Genomic DNA, 17,360 nt, shown 5'->3' on the forward strand with positions numbered 1-17,360 from the left:
GAATTGACCTCTGTCTTACTAGGCAAATTATCCTGTCCATGAGAATTGATGGAATTGGCTAACTGCCCCAATTGCATCTCCACATTTCTATTGGAACTCGCCAACTGGTCAACCTTTGCTTCTAGTCTCTCAAATCTCTCTGAACTAGCATTGACTAACTTCTCAATAGCTATGTCCCAAGACTGCTTAATTTCTAGTTTGGATGGTCTTGGTTGGAAACCAGGAGGATGGAGAGGTCTAGAACTATTATCTTGGTTACCTTGATCTTTCCATGAAAAGTTGGGATGATTCTTCCAACCTAGGTTGTATGTGTTGGAATAAGGGTTGTTCTGCTACTGCTACCTATTATAATTAGACACAAATTTAACCTGCATACAATCAGAACTCATGTGAGCTCCTCCACAGCAATCACAACTCAATACAGGACTAGAAATGGAATTCACATTACCCAGCTTACCGAACATTTTTACCAGAGAATCAACCTTGGCATTCAACATGTTTATGCCATCTACATCATACATACCTGGAACTTTCTTAGGCATACCTCTTTCATCAGACCACTGATAATTGTTAGAGACCATTTCTTCTAACAACTCATATGTCTCTTCTGTTGACTTACTCATTAAAGTACCTCCTGCAACTGCATCTATGGTAATCCTGATTGAATGTATTAATCCATTATAGAAAGTCTGTACAATCAGCCAGTCAGGAAGACCATGATGTGGACACTTCCTCTGCAAATCCTTAAACCTCTCCCAGGCTTCATACAAAGATTCACCATCAAACTGAGCAAAACTGGTAATATTATTTCTAAGTTTGGCGGTCTTACCTGGGGAAAAATACTTACTCAGAAAAGCTTGTGACAAGGCATTCCAGGTGGTGAAAGAGTTAGGCGCTTTGGAATTCAACCAAGCCTTGGCTTTATCCTTTAAAAAAAATGAAAAAAGTCGGAGTCGAATAGCATCATCACTAACTCCATTCATCTTGATCGTATCACAAATCTTTAAGAAATTGGCAAGGTGTGCAAGTGGATCCTCAACAGGTCCTCCACCAAACTGCTCCTGCTGCACCATCTGGATAAGACCAGGCTTAATCTCAAAATTATTAGCATTGACTGTAAGTCTCACAATACTGGGTTGAGCACCATTGACATTCGGCACGGCATAGTCACTCAACAACCTTTTATTTTGGTTATCTTGGTAATCTGCCATGGCTATCGCTTATTTTTTGCTTTAGCTCTAATCTTTATTGTCTTAATGCTCGTAGGGTTCTCTCAATTTCTGGATCAAAAGGCTCAATTAGCTCACAGTTTCATGGCATATACTAAATATAGAAAACATAAATTAACAAAAAGAACAAAACAGTCTAAATTAATGTAGAAAATTATTTGTATTGATATTAAAAACAATCCTCTCCGGTAACGATGCCAAAAACTTGATAGTCCCTAGACTCTACCACAAGTGCATGGGTCGTGACAAGTAGAACAGGGTAAAAATAGTATCATTTCCACAAGAAGGCGATTCAAGTGCCAATTTATAAATTTCCTATATTATTTAGACGACCCCAAATTGATGTGACTAACTACAATTTCTTAACCTGAAAAATCAAATATGAAAGGTTCCTAGGACTTGGATTTCATCAATTGAATTTCTTCAATGAATTTAAATTTGATTGTTAATATTCTGCTAATTACAATGACCGAATCCCCTTTTTTTATGTGATATCCTCTTTCAAGGCATAACACCTATACCTATATTAATCCTATATCTACTTTCGTGATCATAGAAATTAATATAAATTCATTATGATCTGTGAAATTCTTGAATGTAGGTCACAAGGGTGTACATTTATTTCTAAACTACACCGCCAATGTTTGATAAATTCACCAACTAATATTGAACTTTAACTTTCGTTACTTCATTCAACATCTTAAGCATGCAATTCATGGCCAGTAAATTGCAAGAATGAAAATCGAAATCATCAAATTGCAATTAACAAAAGATATTCAATACAACCATACTCAATTCATATCGAGAATTCAATGACTACGTCCGAGCCCTAGGGTAAGAAAACTAGCAAATCATAACTAATAAATCAATCCAATTATTTCTCAAACATAAATTCGCATTCAATATCCTTAATAATAATTCATCAAATAAAAAAAAACAGAGAAAGGAAAAGAACTCTGTATTTGCAAAATCCTTCATTCCGTTCTTTCTCCCAAAATTCTAGCTTTTTTTCCTCCTAGAATTCCTAGCTTTTCTTCCTCTCGGAATTCCAGATTCTCTGAGTTTTCTTCTTCCTTATCTGCTTGCCATCCCTCTCGTATCTGCTGGCCCTCCTCTTCTCCCAACCGATTCTTCTTTTTTTTTGAATTTTGAAATAGATTTCCCCCATATCTGTTGGCTGAAATATGGAATTCCAGGCTGATTTTATGACTCAATTTTCAGCTAGATTTAGAGCACCAAAACTATAAACTCTGGAGTCGGACCCTTCATGAAAGTTTTAGATATCGTTCTCAGATTTCCAACTCACCTAGGTTTGCTTTATTCTGACTTATATAACTCTAGATACAATCTGAAAACCGAAACAGGGTCTGGGTTGCAGTAAACTTCTAGACAGATTTGGACTTCTCCATTTCGGCTAAGTTTTGGACTTCAAAATGGCAGAACTGGGTTTTGTTCTCTTCATAAAAGTTTTAGGCCTATGTCCTATCTTTCTAGCAAGCTAAACAACATATGAAACAGAGGTCTATAGCTCTAGTTAGAATCTAAAAACCAAGCAGTATTTTGGGTTGACTAGACCAGCCCAATTTCAACTGAATTCAATAATTAAACACCTGCAAAATACCAAAAATTTTCAAGAATTAAATAAATATAAAAGACACCTAAATTATAGATAAATGAGCTAGAACATACAAAACACTCTAAAACAAAATAATTAAGACTAAGAAAATGTATGAAATAAATTCCCACATCAGCGCCCTGCAATGTCGACCGTGAGCCAAAGAGGCTCCCTCGATCGCAGGAGAAATGATGCCCCGACCAGAGCTTGGGGTGCCCTACAGTGTCGACTGCAAGCCGAAGAGGCTTTCTCGACCGCAAGAACAACGACACCCTATCCCTAAACTGCAGGAGTGTTGACCCCCTGATGGATTTTGATGAATACAAAACACTAGAGTATAATTCCCTTTATCTTAACAATTTATTTGAGGATTTCAGGTGTTTAATTAAGAATATTGTTAAGAAATGTCTAGGCAAGTTTCCATATTTTTTAAGAATTTATTGAAGAATTTTTGAGTTGAAGAAAACAGATCAGGGACAGCCGAGACGTCTCCGGGTTGTCCCAGAGACGTCTCTGGCACAAACAGGAAGAATTGGCACGTCTGGAGACGTCCCCAGCACCTGGCGAGGCGTCTCGCAGGATCGAAGTCGACTCCTGACTCTGCAGAGTCGACTCTCTCAGAGGGGGCAGAAAGACCGATTTCAAGGGATACGCGCGAGTCGTCTCCGAAGGACGCGGAGTCGTCCCCACGAGTAAAAAGCGGACTTCCCGAGACGTCCCCAGAGAGCGCGGAGTCGACTCTCTCAGGGGATTCCAGAGGACGTGTTTTTCGGTGATACAAGTACGGAGTCGTCCCCGACGTCGCAGAGTCGTCCCCATGCAAAAAGCGCAAACATCCCGAGACGTCCCCGTAAAGTGCCGAGCCGACTCTCTCAGAAAAATAGAAGAACAAGCATTCAAGTCGTTCTTCTTCAGAGACGTCCCCGTAAAAGTGCCGAGTCGACTCCAAACAACGTCAAGAGAAATTTTATACAGCCGAGACGTCTCGCGTCGAAGCGGAGACGTCTCCGGAGCGCCTGGAACGCGACTGACACACTTTTGCAGGTAATTTTGAATTTCAAACGGTCATATTTTTGTGTCTAACGGATCTATTGCTTTTTGGGCTATAAAAGGGAGCTTTTAAGTGCCTTCCAACAACTTCTCACCAACCCAACACAAGATCATTCAAGAGAGAAGAAAGAAAAAGAGGTTCAAGGGAGTTAGAGCTTTTAAGAGGAGAAATCAAGTGCATTCAAGCTTTTTCATCTGATTTCGTGCTCAACTACTCACTCCCACTCGGCATTCAAAGCTCACATTCAAGCCAACGCGATCCACATCGGAAGAACCACCATTACCCACGCTTCCAATGGCTAAAAGGGTTCTTCCGGATTTTATTATTTCTCATTGTTATATTCACTTCATTAAGAGCTTTTAAATCTTTGTAAAACCTTTGTTTATTGTGCTTGTTCCAGTCAAGGAACTTGGAACAAGGGATAGGCGTCCCAAGCCTAGGTTAAATTGGGGGATTGTAGGGTTCGTTGTTAGCCCGGGGTAAAACAACGAGTTGGGTAGTGAACTCGCAAAACTACCGTACTGTAATCGCTGATTATAGTGGAAATTCCCAAAGGTGTTTGGGGAGTGGATGTAGGAGCAGTGGAAGCTCCGAACCACTATAAATCTTTGTGTGTTTGCGTTTGACTGTGATTGCTACTTTAGTTTTACCTTTGCACATACACTTGTGTGTTTTGTTTTAATTAGTCAAAAAGTTTTAAAACACCCAATTCACCCCCCTCTTGGGTGACCATCTCTGGGCAACAAGTGGTATCAGAGCGGGTGCTCTGTGTATTTCTTGAAGGCCTAACCGTCTTAGCCAAATATCTAGATGGCAACACCCTTCAACAATGTTCCTGCTGAGGGGCAGGCAACCAATAGACCTCCACTCTTCAATGGGACAAATTATTGGAAGACTAGAATGAGGATTTTTATTCAAGCACAAGATTATGCCTTGTGGAGGGTTATAATCAAGGGACCACACGAACCATCTCACATGGTTAATGGCATTCAAGTTCCCAAACCTGAGGAGGATTGGGATGAGAATGATAATAGGATGGTTCAACTCAACGCTAGAGCCATGAACTCATTATTTTGTGCTCTAGATGTGAATGAGTTTAATAGAGTCTCCACATGTAGTTCCGCCAAGGAAATATGGGATAGGCTTGAAGTTACCCATGAGGGTACCAATCAAGTCAAAGAATTTAAAGTGAACATTCTGGTTCACAAATATGAATTATTTAAGATGGAACCCAACGAAACCATTTCATGCATGTTCACACGTTTCACTGATATAATAAATGGTCTAAAGAATTTGGGTAAATCTTACACTAACCCAGAACTTGTGAGTAAAATTCTCAGGTCCTTGCCAAAAGCATGGGAAGCGAAGGTCACGGCGATCGTAGAAGCTAAAGACCTCAACACATTGGGACTTGAACAACTATTGGGCTCATTGATGACGCATGAGCTCACAATGAAGCAACATGAAGAAGATTTGCCAAAGAAGAAGACAATCGCGCTCAAGGCTACTTCGAGTGTTTGTGAAGAAGAAAGTAGTGAGAGTGAAGAAGAATGCGAAGATGAGGACTTGGGCTTAATAGTAAGGAAGTTCAAGAAATTCATGAGAAGAAAGAAACCCTTCCCAAGAAAGAAGTTTGGAGGGAGAAATGATTGGGAATAGGAAAAAGAAAAAGAAAGAGACCCAATCATATGTTATGATTGCAAGAGACCGGGACACATTCGTTCCGAATGCCCTCAACAGAAGAAGCACTTTGGAAAGAAGAAGAAGAAGGCGTTGAAAGCAACTTGGGATGATAGTGACACATCATCCTCCGAGGAAGAGAAGAAAGAGACCGCCAACTTGTGCTTCATGGCATTCGAAGACGATGATGTATGTCAAAGCTCAACCACAAATTTTACTTTAGAAAAATTATATGAAGCTTTCCAAGAGCTCATGAGTGATTGTAGTATGTTAGGAGCAAAGAATAAAGAATTAAAGGCCTCCAATCAAAAACTAAAGGATGACATTAAAAACCTATTGATTGAGAATGAGAGCGTTGAAAATGTTAACACCATTGACCTAGAAAATAAAAATTCAAAGCTTAGCATTGAAAACGAAACGGCAAAAACACTAATTAAGAAATTAAATCTAAAAGTTAAATCCCTACTCAATAGTAATACCTCACTTACGCAAAATGTCGAATCCCTTAAAAATGATAAGGAAGAATTGGCTAAAGAAAATTTGGTTCTTAAAAATGAGGTACATAAGTACAAACCAATTGTGGAGAAATTTATACTTAGTTCTGAAAAATTAAATCTTATTCTATCCAATCAAAGAGCTGTTTTTAATAAAGCCGGATTAGGATACAAAACTAGCAAACAACAAAAATATCTGAAGAACTTTTTTGTGAAAGCAAAAGATACCAAAACTGAAAAACCTACATGCTTTCATTGTGGGAAAAGTGGACATAAAGCCTATTCTTGCATTCAAAGAAAGATTCAATCTAACAAGAATACATTTGTAAAAGGTAAAAACACAACTAAAGTGTGGGTGCCTAAGGGGACCAACTACACTAACCAAGAAGGACCCAAGAAAACTTGGGTACCTAAGAGCTTCACATGATTATTTTGCAGGTATGCCTTGCAGCCGGGAGTAAAAAGAGAATGTGGTATCTTGATAGTGGTTGCTCAAGGCATATGACCGGTGACAAGAGCCTTTTCGTCACCTTGAAATCGAAAGAAGGAGGAGTAGTCACATTTGGAGACAATGCTAAAGGTCAAATCATTGGCGTTGGTAAAATCTCCATATCACCCTCCTCATTTATTGACAATGTATTGTTAGTTAATGGATTAAAACATAATTTATTAAGTATAAGTCAATTTTGTGACAAAGGCTTTAAAGTGTCTTTTGAATCTTCACTATGCATAATTAGTAGTCCAATTGACAATGAAATCATACTTACGGGACATAGGCGTGGAAATGTTTACATGGTAGATCTTGATGATCTCACCATGAAGGATGGCCAATGTCTTGTAGCCATGGATGCCAAAGTCAATGAGACTAGCTGGTTATGGCATCGTAGGTTAGGGCATGCTAGCATGGATTTAATTTCTAAATTGATTACAAAAGATCTAGTCAAAGGATTACCAAAAATAGACTTTGAAAAGAACAAAATCTGTGCTGCATATCAACTAGGGAAACAAACAAGAAGTTCCTTTAAGTCTAAGAACATAGTCTCGACATCAAAACCCTTAGAACTAATTCACATGGATTTATTTGGACCTACTAGAACTGCTAGTCTAGGGGGTAAGAAATTTGGTCTTGTAATTGTTGATGATTTTTCACGTTTTACATGGGTTTCATTTCTTGCACATAAAGATGAGTCCTTTCCCGCTTTTATCAAGTTTCATAATAGGATTTCGAATGAACTTAATCTTAAACTAAAAGCAATTAGGAGTGATCATGGTATCGAGTTTGAAAATCAGCACTTTGAAAAATTTTGTGAAGAAAACGGTATAAATCACAATTTCTCGGCCCCTAGGACACCCCAACAAAATGGGGTGGTAGAAAGGAAGAATCGCACACTAGCAGATATGGCTCGTACCATGTTGTGCGAATCGGATCTACCAAAATATTTTTGGGCTGAAGCAATAAATACTGCATGTCATATTTTAAACCGTGCATTAGTCAGATCTATTTTAAAGAAAACACCTTATGAGTTGCTGAAAAATAAGAAGCCAAATATATGTTATTTTCATGTTTTCGGTTGTCGTTGCTTTATTTTAAACAATGGAAAGGACAATCTAAGTAAATTTAGTGCTAAATCAGATGAGGGGATCTTCTTAGGTTATTCCTCATCTAGTAGAGCATACAGGGTCTTCAACAAGAGAACTCTCATTGTTGTTTTTGATGAAGCTAATGGAGATTCTTCTAGAAAAGAAGAAGATAGTGATGCAGGTATACTTGAAGACAGAATGAAGGAGTTCTCCATACAAGACAAACAACTTGAGGATGAAGTCAAGGAAGATACAATTCAGCAAGATGAAGAAGATCAACCCCAAGCAAGAAATCAAGATCTTCCGAGGGAATGGAGGTATGCACATGGTCATCCAAGGGATCTAATCCTTGGTGATCCTTCACAAGGGGTAAGGACAAGATCCTCTCTAAGAAATACTAGTAATTATCTTGCATTCGTTTCACAAATAGAGCCCAAATCACTAGAGGAAGCCGAAAAGGATGAAAATTGGATAAATGCTATGCAAGAGGAATTAAATCAATTTGAAAGAAATCAAGTTTGGACTCTAATGAAAAGACCCCCTAATGTTTCAATTATAGGCACCAAGTGGGTATATAGAAATAAACTAGATGAAGATGGAATAGTAATAAGAAACAAAGCCAGACTAGTTGCCAAAGGCTATAATCAGGAGGAAGAAATAGATTTTGATGAAACTTTTGCTCCTGTTGCTAGGTTAGAGGCTATTAGACTACTTTTGGCATACGCATGCTTCATGAATTTCAAACTCTATCAAATGGATGTAAAAAGTGCCTTTTTAAATGGTTATATAATGGAGAAAGTTTATGTAGGACAACCTCCAGGTTTTGAAAACCACTTACATCCAGATTATGTTTATAAATTGCATAAAGCATTGTATGGACTTAACCAAGCCCCTAGGGCATGGTATGAAAGATTAAGTAATTTTCTAATTGAAAATAAATTTAAAAGAGGAAATGTAGACAAAACCCTCTTCATTAAAAGAAAAGGGAATGACTTATTGCTTGTGCAAATTTATGTGGATGATATAATTTTTGGTGCTACTAATGATAGTCTTTGTCAAGAGTTTGCCAAGCTTATGCAGGGAGAATTTGAAATGAGCATGATGGGTGAGCTCAACTTCTTCCTTGGGCTACAAATAAAACAATCAGAGGAAAGCATCTTCATCAGTCAGTCCAAATATATCAAGAAAATGTTGGAAAAATTTAAGATGAAGGATGCAAAGGAAATCAGCACACCCATGGGCTCAAGTTGCAAGCTTGACAAAGATGAAAAAGGTAAAAGTATAGACTGCAAATTGTACAGAGGTATGATAGGCTCTTTACTTTACCTTACTGCTAGTAGACCAGACATATTATTCAGTGTTTGCATGTGTGCTAGATACCAAGCATGTCCTAAGGAATCACACTTGCAAGCTGTTAAAAGAATTTTCAGATATCTAGTAGGGACATCTAATGTAGGCTTATGGTATTCTAAACAATCTGACATAAATTTAATTGCTTATTCCGATGCTGATTTTGCCGGGTGCAAACTCGACAGAAAAAGCACAAGTGGCACATGTCAATTCTTGGGTGCTAATTTGGTTTCTTGGTTTAGCAAGAAACAAAATTCAGTTGCCTTATCCACAGCTGAGGCTGAGTACATTGCAGCTGGAAGCTGTTGTGCCCAAGTTCTTTGGATTAAGCAACAACTTGAAGACTTCGGTATCAAAATGGACAACATACCAATTAGATGTGATAATACAAGTGCAATTAATTTAACAAAAAATCCTGTCCAACACTCTAAATCAAAACATATAGAGATTAGGCATCACTTTATAAGGGATCATGTGCTGAAAAATGATGTGATGATTGAGTATGTATGTACTGAAAATCAATTGGCCGATATCTTTACAAAGCCCCTTAGTAAAGATAGGTTCAACTTTTTAAGGAATGCCTTGTGCTTGTATGATCCTAGCAAATAAATTGAACTTGTAATGCAATGCCTTGCTACTCAAACTAATAATCCACTTCAAGGTGACAAATAGCAAACCTAGTATCTAATAAGTGAAAACATGAATCTATCAAAGTTAGATGATGAATTGTTTGACTTTCCGGAGGATGATTACCCTCCCTTGGACTCTTCATGGAGATATTTTCAGAGCCTATTTCATAGGCATTCGAAACTTGGTCAAACATTCCTCATTTCAATATTGATGAATTCAAAAATCATTATAAAAACTTTTGTAGGATGTATTATTGAAGGGAAGGATCACAAGCAAACTCACTCTGTATTCACCAAAAGAAATCACGTTGATTATTGTGGTTGAATAAAATAAATTGGGGAAAGATAAAAATCAGTCTGAAATTTTTCAGTGCCGGAGACGTCTCTGGCAAATCACAGAGACGTCCCCCCGGCGAGACGTCTCGCATTAGTCGCGGAGACGTCTCGGGGACCGAACGAAAGTCTTTTAAATTAGGTCGAAACAGCTCGAGCCGACCCGAGATATCCTCTTTCGTCCCCAACGAAAACACAAACCCTAGCCTCCATTTTCTCTCCACCACAAACCGAACCAAAATCTCTCCCATTTCCCTAGATTTTCAAACTATGGCACCTAAGAAAGCTAGGAGAACGAGTGGGAGGCGTCCTAGAGTAGCGCACGACGACGAAGAACGGAGGGAAGAGCCCTCCGCGCCGTCTCCTCCGGTTGCTCTGCCAACCGTGACTCTTTCCTGTGCAAATCGCACAGTAACCACGGGTAGGTACATTGATTTCCAATTTTTAGCTAGTGAGGGGTTCTCTATTGGAGAGAGACTCCAAGCCCAAGGTTGGGAATACCTATGTACCCTAAATATTTCAACCTATCCCGGCCTAGTTAGAGAAATGTTTAGCAATATGGCTTTAGGGGACTCGGGGTACACTGGATATGTCCGAGGGACATTGATAGAAATCAATGAGGATATTCTATCTAGCCTATTACAAATCCCTAAATACGGTGAGGCTCCGACCTCACATCTCCAAAGGGAGATTGCCCTAAACCTACTTCTAGGAAGAGAGGACTGCGGCCCTCTTGACGTAGTTAACTCCCAAGACCTCAATGTCGAGATGAGATTGCTTTTGAGCATTGTTAACTGGGTCTTGTTTCCAAAAACCGGTCGCTTCGATTTCGTTTCGGAGCGAGATTTAGCCATCATGCACCACATCTTGCTAGGGATTCCCCTAAACCTCCCTAGACTTATGTTGAACTACATCTCCACATGTCATAGGTATTCTAGGTTTAGCATACCATATGGGATGATCTTTACCCTACTGTTCAAACATTTCAAGGTTCCAATTCCAGAAAATGAGCCGGCAAAACCTTTACGAAACACCGATTACTACAATGAGAGCACATTGCATAGAATGGAGTTTCACAAGAAAGATGGAGCTTGGGTTAAGGTCCCTAAAAGAAAATCCCAAACCTTAGAGCCCGAGATCCCACATCAGGAGCCTGACCACCTCTCACCTCCACATAGTCCCATGGCTTTTCCTGATATACCTTCCAGCTCAGCTGGACCATCCACCTTAGTGCCTCCTCCTCCAGTCAGTGGGCCATTCACTTTATCAGATGAGCAGATGCACACCCTAGCATCTGTGATATGCCAGCAGATGAGGGAAGAGATGAGATCGATAGTCTCTGCTGAGTTGGCCCCCATCCGTACCTCACATGAAGCTCTCCTACAAGAATTGAAGGAAATCAAAGCTCAGGTAGAAGCTACAGCATCAGAATTGGTTCATGTGGGTACCATCCAAACTTTAAGATCAATTGAGCTACAGGAGAAATTGAAGATCATATCAGATGGTCTTCAAGAGTTGACGAGCCCTGGAGGCAATGTGGGCACCATGGTTGCCCAACTTAGAGGAAAAATTGAAAGGGCAAGTCTTGAGTTTGAAGCACTAGTGGCAGCCTTCCATCAATCTCAGGGAGATCAGTTTAGAACTCTACTGGATTCAATAAATGGATTTATAGAGGCAGCGGCTAGGGCTATTGAGCAACGTCGCCGGTGAAGGACATTTTGTAAACATCTAGGGCTCATCTTTTTGTAAAACCCTAGGCTTATTTGAAACTTCTTTTGTATTAGGAATCAATACTTGTAATGATTTTCTTTTTAACCTTGTAATGACTTCAAATGATTGCAATGATATATGAATGTCATACAATTTTTTTTGAAACTTTGTATGCTTCTAATTCTGTGGAATCAAACTTTGTGTATGTAATTCTGTGATGTGCCATAAAAATCTCATAACATACCTTAAGTGTTCAAATTTGACACAACTTATCAACGCATATGAAACAGGGGGAGCACAACTTGTGATAACTACTTTTAAAAGGTCTGAAATGAATTCCAAAACAAAGGGGGAGTGAAATGAATGCTGAATTTATTAATAAAAATAACTCGGACAGAGGGAGCATAACTTGAATATCCTTGAGTGATTCATGGTAATATGCTGAATTCTACTAGAAATTGTGTTTTAGGTACCTAAGGAAAATTTGTCCCCTTCATTGTTGATGACAAAAAGGGGGAGTAGAATATGGAGTAGAACCTAGAACAAATATATGGAATGCAAAATACAAAATTTACACTCATACTTAAAAGTTGAATTAGAAAAGATAAAATTGAAGAATATTGGCTTTAAGACAATTGCCCTTCTGGAAAAGAAAGGGGGAGTCAAAAAGTACTTAGCTTTCAATTATTTTCAGCATCAATATTTCATCAATTTACATCTTAACTTGATTCAAATTCAGTTGATATGCTAAAATTGCTCAAGAGCTACTAAGATCAATACTTATGCATAAGGATAGAACTGAAAGTTGACTATTTTGAATTATGCACACTGTATCTAGCTCTAACCAAAACACAATACTTGTACATCTGATCAAATACTGTGTATATGTTTAAATTCCGAATTTTGCATATACTCAGTGTTTTGTCATCATCAAAAAGGAGGAGATTGTTGACCCCCTGATGGATTTTGATGAATACAAAACACTAGAGTATAATTCCCTTTATCTTAACAATTTATTTGAGGATTTCAGGTGTTTAATTAAGAATATTGTTAAGAAATGTCTAGGCAAGTTTCCATATTTTTCAAGGATTTATTGAAGAATTTTTGAGTTGAAGAAAACAGATCAGGGACAGCCGAGACGTCTCCGGGTTGTCCCAGAGACATCTCTGGCACGAACAGGAAGAATTGGCACGTCTGGAGACGTCCCCGGCACCTGGCGAGGCATCTCGCAGGGTCGGACTCGACTCCTGACTCTGCGGAGTCGACTCTCTCAGAGGGGGCAGAAAGACCGATTTCAAGGGATACGCGCGAGTCGTCTCCGAAGGACGCGGAGTCGTCCCCACGAGTAAAAAGCGGACTTCCCGAGACGTCCCCAGAGAGCGCAGAGTCGACTCTCTCAGGGAATTCCAGAGGACGTGTTTTTCGGTGATACAACTACGGAGTCGTCCCCGACGTCGCAGAGTCGTCCCCATGCAAAAAGCGCAAACATCCCGAGACGTCCCCGTAAAGTGCCGAGCCGACTCTCTCAGAAAAACAGAAGAACAAGCATTCAAGTCGTTCTTCTTCAGAGACGTCCCCGTAAAAGTGCCGAGTCGACTCCAAACAACGTCAAGAGAAATTTTATACAGCCGAGACGTCTCGCGTCGAAGCGGAGACGTCTCCGGAGCGCCTGGAACGCGACTGACACACTTTTGCAGGTAATTTTAAATTTCAAACGGTCATATTTTTGTGTCTAACGGATCTATTGCTTTTTGGGCTATAAAAGAAAGCTTTTAAGTGCCTTCCAACAACTTCTCACCAACCCAACACAAGATCATTCAAGAGAAAAGAAAGAAAAAGAGGTTCAAGGGAGTTAGAGCTTTTAAGAGGAGAAATCAAGTGCATTCAAGCTTTCCCATCTGATTTCGTGCTCAACTACTCACTCCCACTCGGCATTCAAAGCTCACATTCAAGCCAACGCGATCCACATCGGAAGAACCACCATTACCCACGCTTCCAATGGCTAAAAGGGTTCTTCCGGGTTTTATTATTTCTCATTGTTATATTCGCTTCATTAAGAGCTTTTAAATCTTTGTAAAACCTTTGTTTATTGTGCTTGTTCCAGTCAAAGGACTTGGAACAAGGGATAGGCGTCCCAAGCCTAGGTTAAATTGGGGGATTGTAGGGTTCGTTGTTAGCCCGGGGTAAAACAACGAGTTGGGTAGTGAACTCGCAAAACTACCGTACTGTAATCGCTGATTATAGTGAAAATTTCCAAAGGTGTTTGGGGAGTGGATGTAGGAGCAGTGAAAGCTCCGAACCACTATAAATCTTTGTGTGTTTGCGTTTGACTGTGATTGCTACTTTAGTTTTACCTTTGCACATACACTTGTGTGTTTTGTTTTAATTAGTCAAAAAGTTTTAAAACACCCAATTCACCCCCCTCTTGGGTGACCATCTCTGGGCAACAAGGAGCAATGATGTCCTAGCCCGAGCTCGGGGCGCCCTACAGTGTCGACCGCGAGCCAAAGAGGCTCCCTTGACCGTAGGAACAATGACACCTCGGCCCAAGCTTGGGGCACCCTGCAGTATCGACCGCGAACCGAAGGAGCTCACTCGACCGCAGGAACATGGAATGACACCCCGGCCTGAGCTTGAGTTGTTATGCAGTTCGAATTCTATTAGCCGAGCACAAAAACCCAACATAAGACACAAAGCAAGATGAGCTCAAACACTTAGCAAAACTTTAAAACACAAAGTGCCAGAAAAAGTATACTTCATTGATATGAAAGGGCCAAAAGCCGAGTACAAAAGATGCCGGCCTTGGGGTCAGATTGAAAGCAAAAATGGTCGACTACAGAAAGGCCTAAGTGGCCGACCTTACAAGTATGACAAGAAAAGAAAATGAAAACAAGTAAAAAGGGCAAAGCTCAGGCTGCTTGGGTAGCCTCGGTCCCGACCTCGGCAGCGGCTTCAGTTCCAACCTCAAAAGCTCCCCCAGCAGATCTTTCTAGATTGCGGTGCTAAAGGCCGAGGGCATCATGGTTGCCGCCTCAGGGGTGGGGCATTGATGATTGGCCCCTCGCATACCATCAGGTAATGCCTCGAAAGGGAGCGCGCGCACAACGCATTGAAGAGCTCCCTCAACCACTTCCGCTGGGAATGACGTGGCAGCTTAAACCACCCAAGCTCGGCTCAAGAAGCTCAACCTGAAGCCATTAGCTCCAATAATACAAGAGGTGCATCAGCACATACACCTTCACTAACATGTGGCTGTAGCACAGGACGATCGACAACTCGGTTACTTCCTTCGCTCGAGTCAAAGAACAACTCGAACTTGGAAGTCAGAGGGCAAATAATGAGAGGCAAAATGGATCATCCTACTCCATCGTGGAGCCACCCAATTCCGGCCGAGCAGGCCAGACCTCAGTCCCGCAAAGGGCTAGGCCGACCTCGGCCAGAGGCCAGGCCAACCTTAGACCCTGCCGAAGGTCGAGCAAACCTCGGCCTGAGGCCGAGCTGATGTTGGCTTTGTCAACCTTGATCCTGTCAAAGATTCCGCAAATTCTCAGAATCTATATTCAAACATATCTGGAAAGATATCTCCCGAATCCTCCACCCGTGGGATTGATCTCCATAATTCGCGTTGCCTCCAGATAATGGCCAGGTGATCACAGCTCGGTCTAAGATTTCAGGTAACGACTAATGGCCAGCTGATCACAGCTCGGCCTGAGATTTCAGGTAACGACTAATGGCCAGCTGATCACAGCTCGGCCCGAGATTTTAGGTAATGGCCGAGACCCTCACCCTATAAAAAGGAGGTAGGGAAGGTCCCTCAAAAAGCCATAAGAGGCCATTGAAAGTACTCGTAAACCTTTTCCAAAATTTATGGATCAACACTAACTTAGCCATCGGAGGGCCTTCCCCAGAATTCCTGGCCAAGGCTTCGTGCAGGTATACCGGTGCGCAGGAGGTTGGGTCCCTTTCTCCGTCCCAGCCGGTGGCTTCTCAGATTCCTCCAGCATGGTCACCCTCATGCCAAATTTCAACCCAACAATCCCTACATACATACATACATACATACATACATACATACATACATACATACATACATACATATATATATATACATACATACATATGTGTACAAACATTTGTGTGGAGAGAGAGAGAGAGAGAGAGAGAGAGAGAGAGTTGTACACAAACAAACACAAACATATATACACTATAATCATTCTTACATGTGAATGTCATATAGCTCTCAATTGTCCGTAGGGATTTATTGATTTTGGAATGAGGTCATGATAATCATACTAAATATTATCATTAAATGGTAGGAAGATTTTTTTTTTTTTTTTGTATATAAGGATTTCATACTTAAAATGCAATAGATGACTCATAACAACCTAATTGCATAGATAACAATTTCAAAAACGAAACTATAAGCATATAACGTAAAAAGAGCGCATTAAACAACCCCATCTAAAACATGCATGCACAGTCACCGATATATTAGCACATGCATTGCTAAATTCATGAAATAAAATTCTATTTCTATAGCCACTTAAAGTTTTGTTCCAATCCCAATAAAAGGTCAAACAAAATATATTCTTCTTCTTCTTCTTCTTCTTCTTCTTCTTCTTCTTCTTCTTTAATGCATGTGAGAGAAAGAGGGGTTAAATGTTCATCAGCCCATAAGCATAAATCATTTCTTCATCAACACATATAATTTATTTGACTTAATTCAGGCATTAACAAAAATAGTGGGATGCGAAAAAGGACGAATAGGAGATAATGAAGATTGAGTGATGGTGGAATCTCTCTACATTTTGTCAAAAAAAAAGTTATAATTTGTGCCAAGTAACCCACGACTAATACCATGACAAAAATAATATGATAACAATAAGAAATATTAATGTCACGGTTTAAATTCCTGCATGAGTAATAATATATCATGAATAACTAGTAAAATAAAATCATGACATATTCCATTTTTATAAAATAGTCATGAAATATTAGTAATCCTGAATCATTTTTTTAGATGCTATCTTTTTCATAGCAATTACTTTAATTTTTTCTAAGAAAATGTTGCAGCTTCTCCATGAATCTCAACTTTATATTAATACTCCACAATGCTAGATAGTTTATTGCAGCTTCCACCCTGCAAAACTACAAAAAAAGGATTAGAAATTTCATACTCTGCATTTCTTTATTGTGCGAAGGAAAAATTGCATAATTTTGTTAGTCTTTTAACTTTACGATATAAGAGTTTTATCTAATGTACTTTTACAAGCTTGTACATCTACTTTTTAACAATATATTCTTGCTATGGCGTCTCCTTATTCCCCTCAGTCCAACAGTGCAATGGAATGGAGAAACCAAACCTTAATGGCAATGATCAACTCAAAGTTAATCAACTCTCGAGCATCTAAGAATTTGTACAAGGAAGCTCAATTAGCAGTCTGTTACATTCTAAATATGATAGCTTTTAAGAATAGCAATAAGACAAATTTTGAATTTTGGAAAGATAAAACTTCAAGGTTAGATTACCTTAAAAAGTGAGGATGGCTAGTTCACATAAGCATACCTAAACCTAAAAGAAAGCTGATAGCTCCTAAAATCAAGATGCAATCTTTATAGGATATTCCTTGGATCATAACACCAATAGTGATAAATTTAGAGATAAGTGACATCTCCAATAAAACTCTT

General features: G+C 39.6%; 1 non-coding gene across 1 annotated transcript; it reads left to right on the forward strand.

Moving 5' to 3' along the window:
- Window positions 1-711: 711 nt before the first annotated feature.
- LOC113461517 (small nucleolar RNA R71) lies at window positions 712-818 on the forward strand. The gene has a single exon (XR_003383795.3). It is a non-coding gene; the product is annotated as a small nucleolar RNA R71 (small nucleolar RNA).
- Window positions 819-17,360: the final 16,542 nt, after the last annotated feature.

The sequence above is a fragment of the Phoenix dactylifera genome, chromosome 13 (assembly GCF_051530095.1).
Source record: "Phoenix dactylifera cultivar Ajwa chromosome 13, Ajwa_hap1_PhDact_Kaust_v1.1, whole genome shotgun sequence".
Classification (NCBI taxonomy): Eukaryota; Viridiplantae; Streptophyta; class Magnoliopsida; order Arecales; family Arecaceae; genus Phoenix; species Phoenix dactylifera.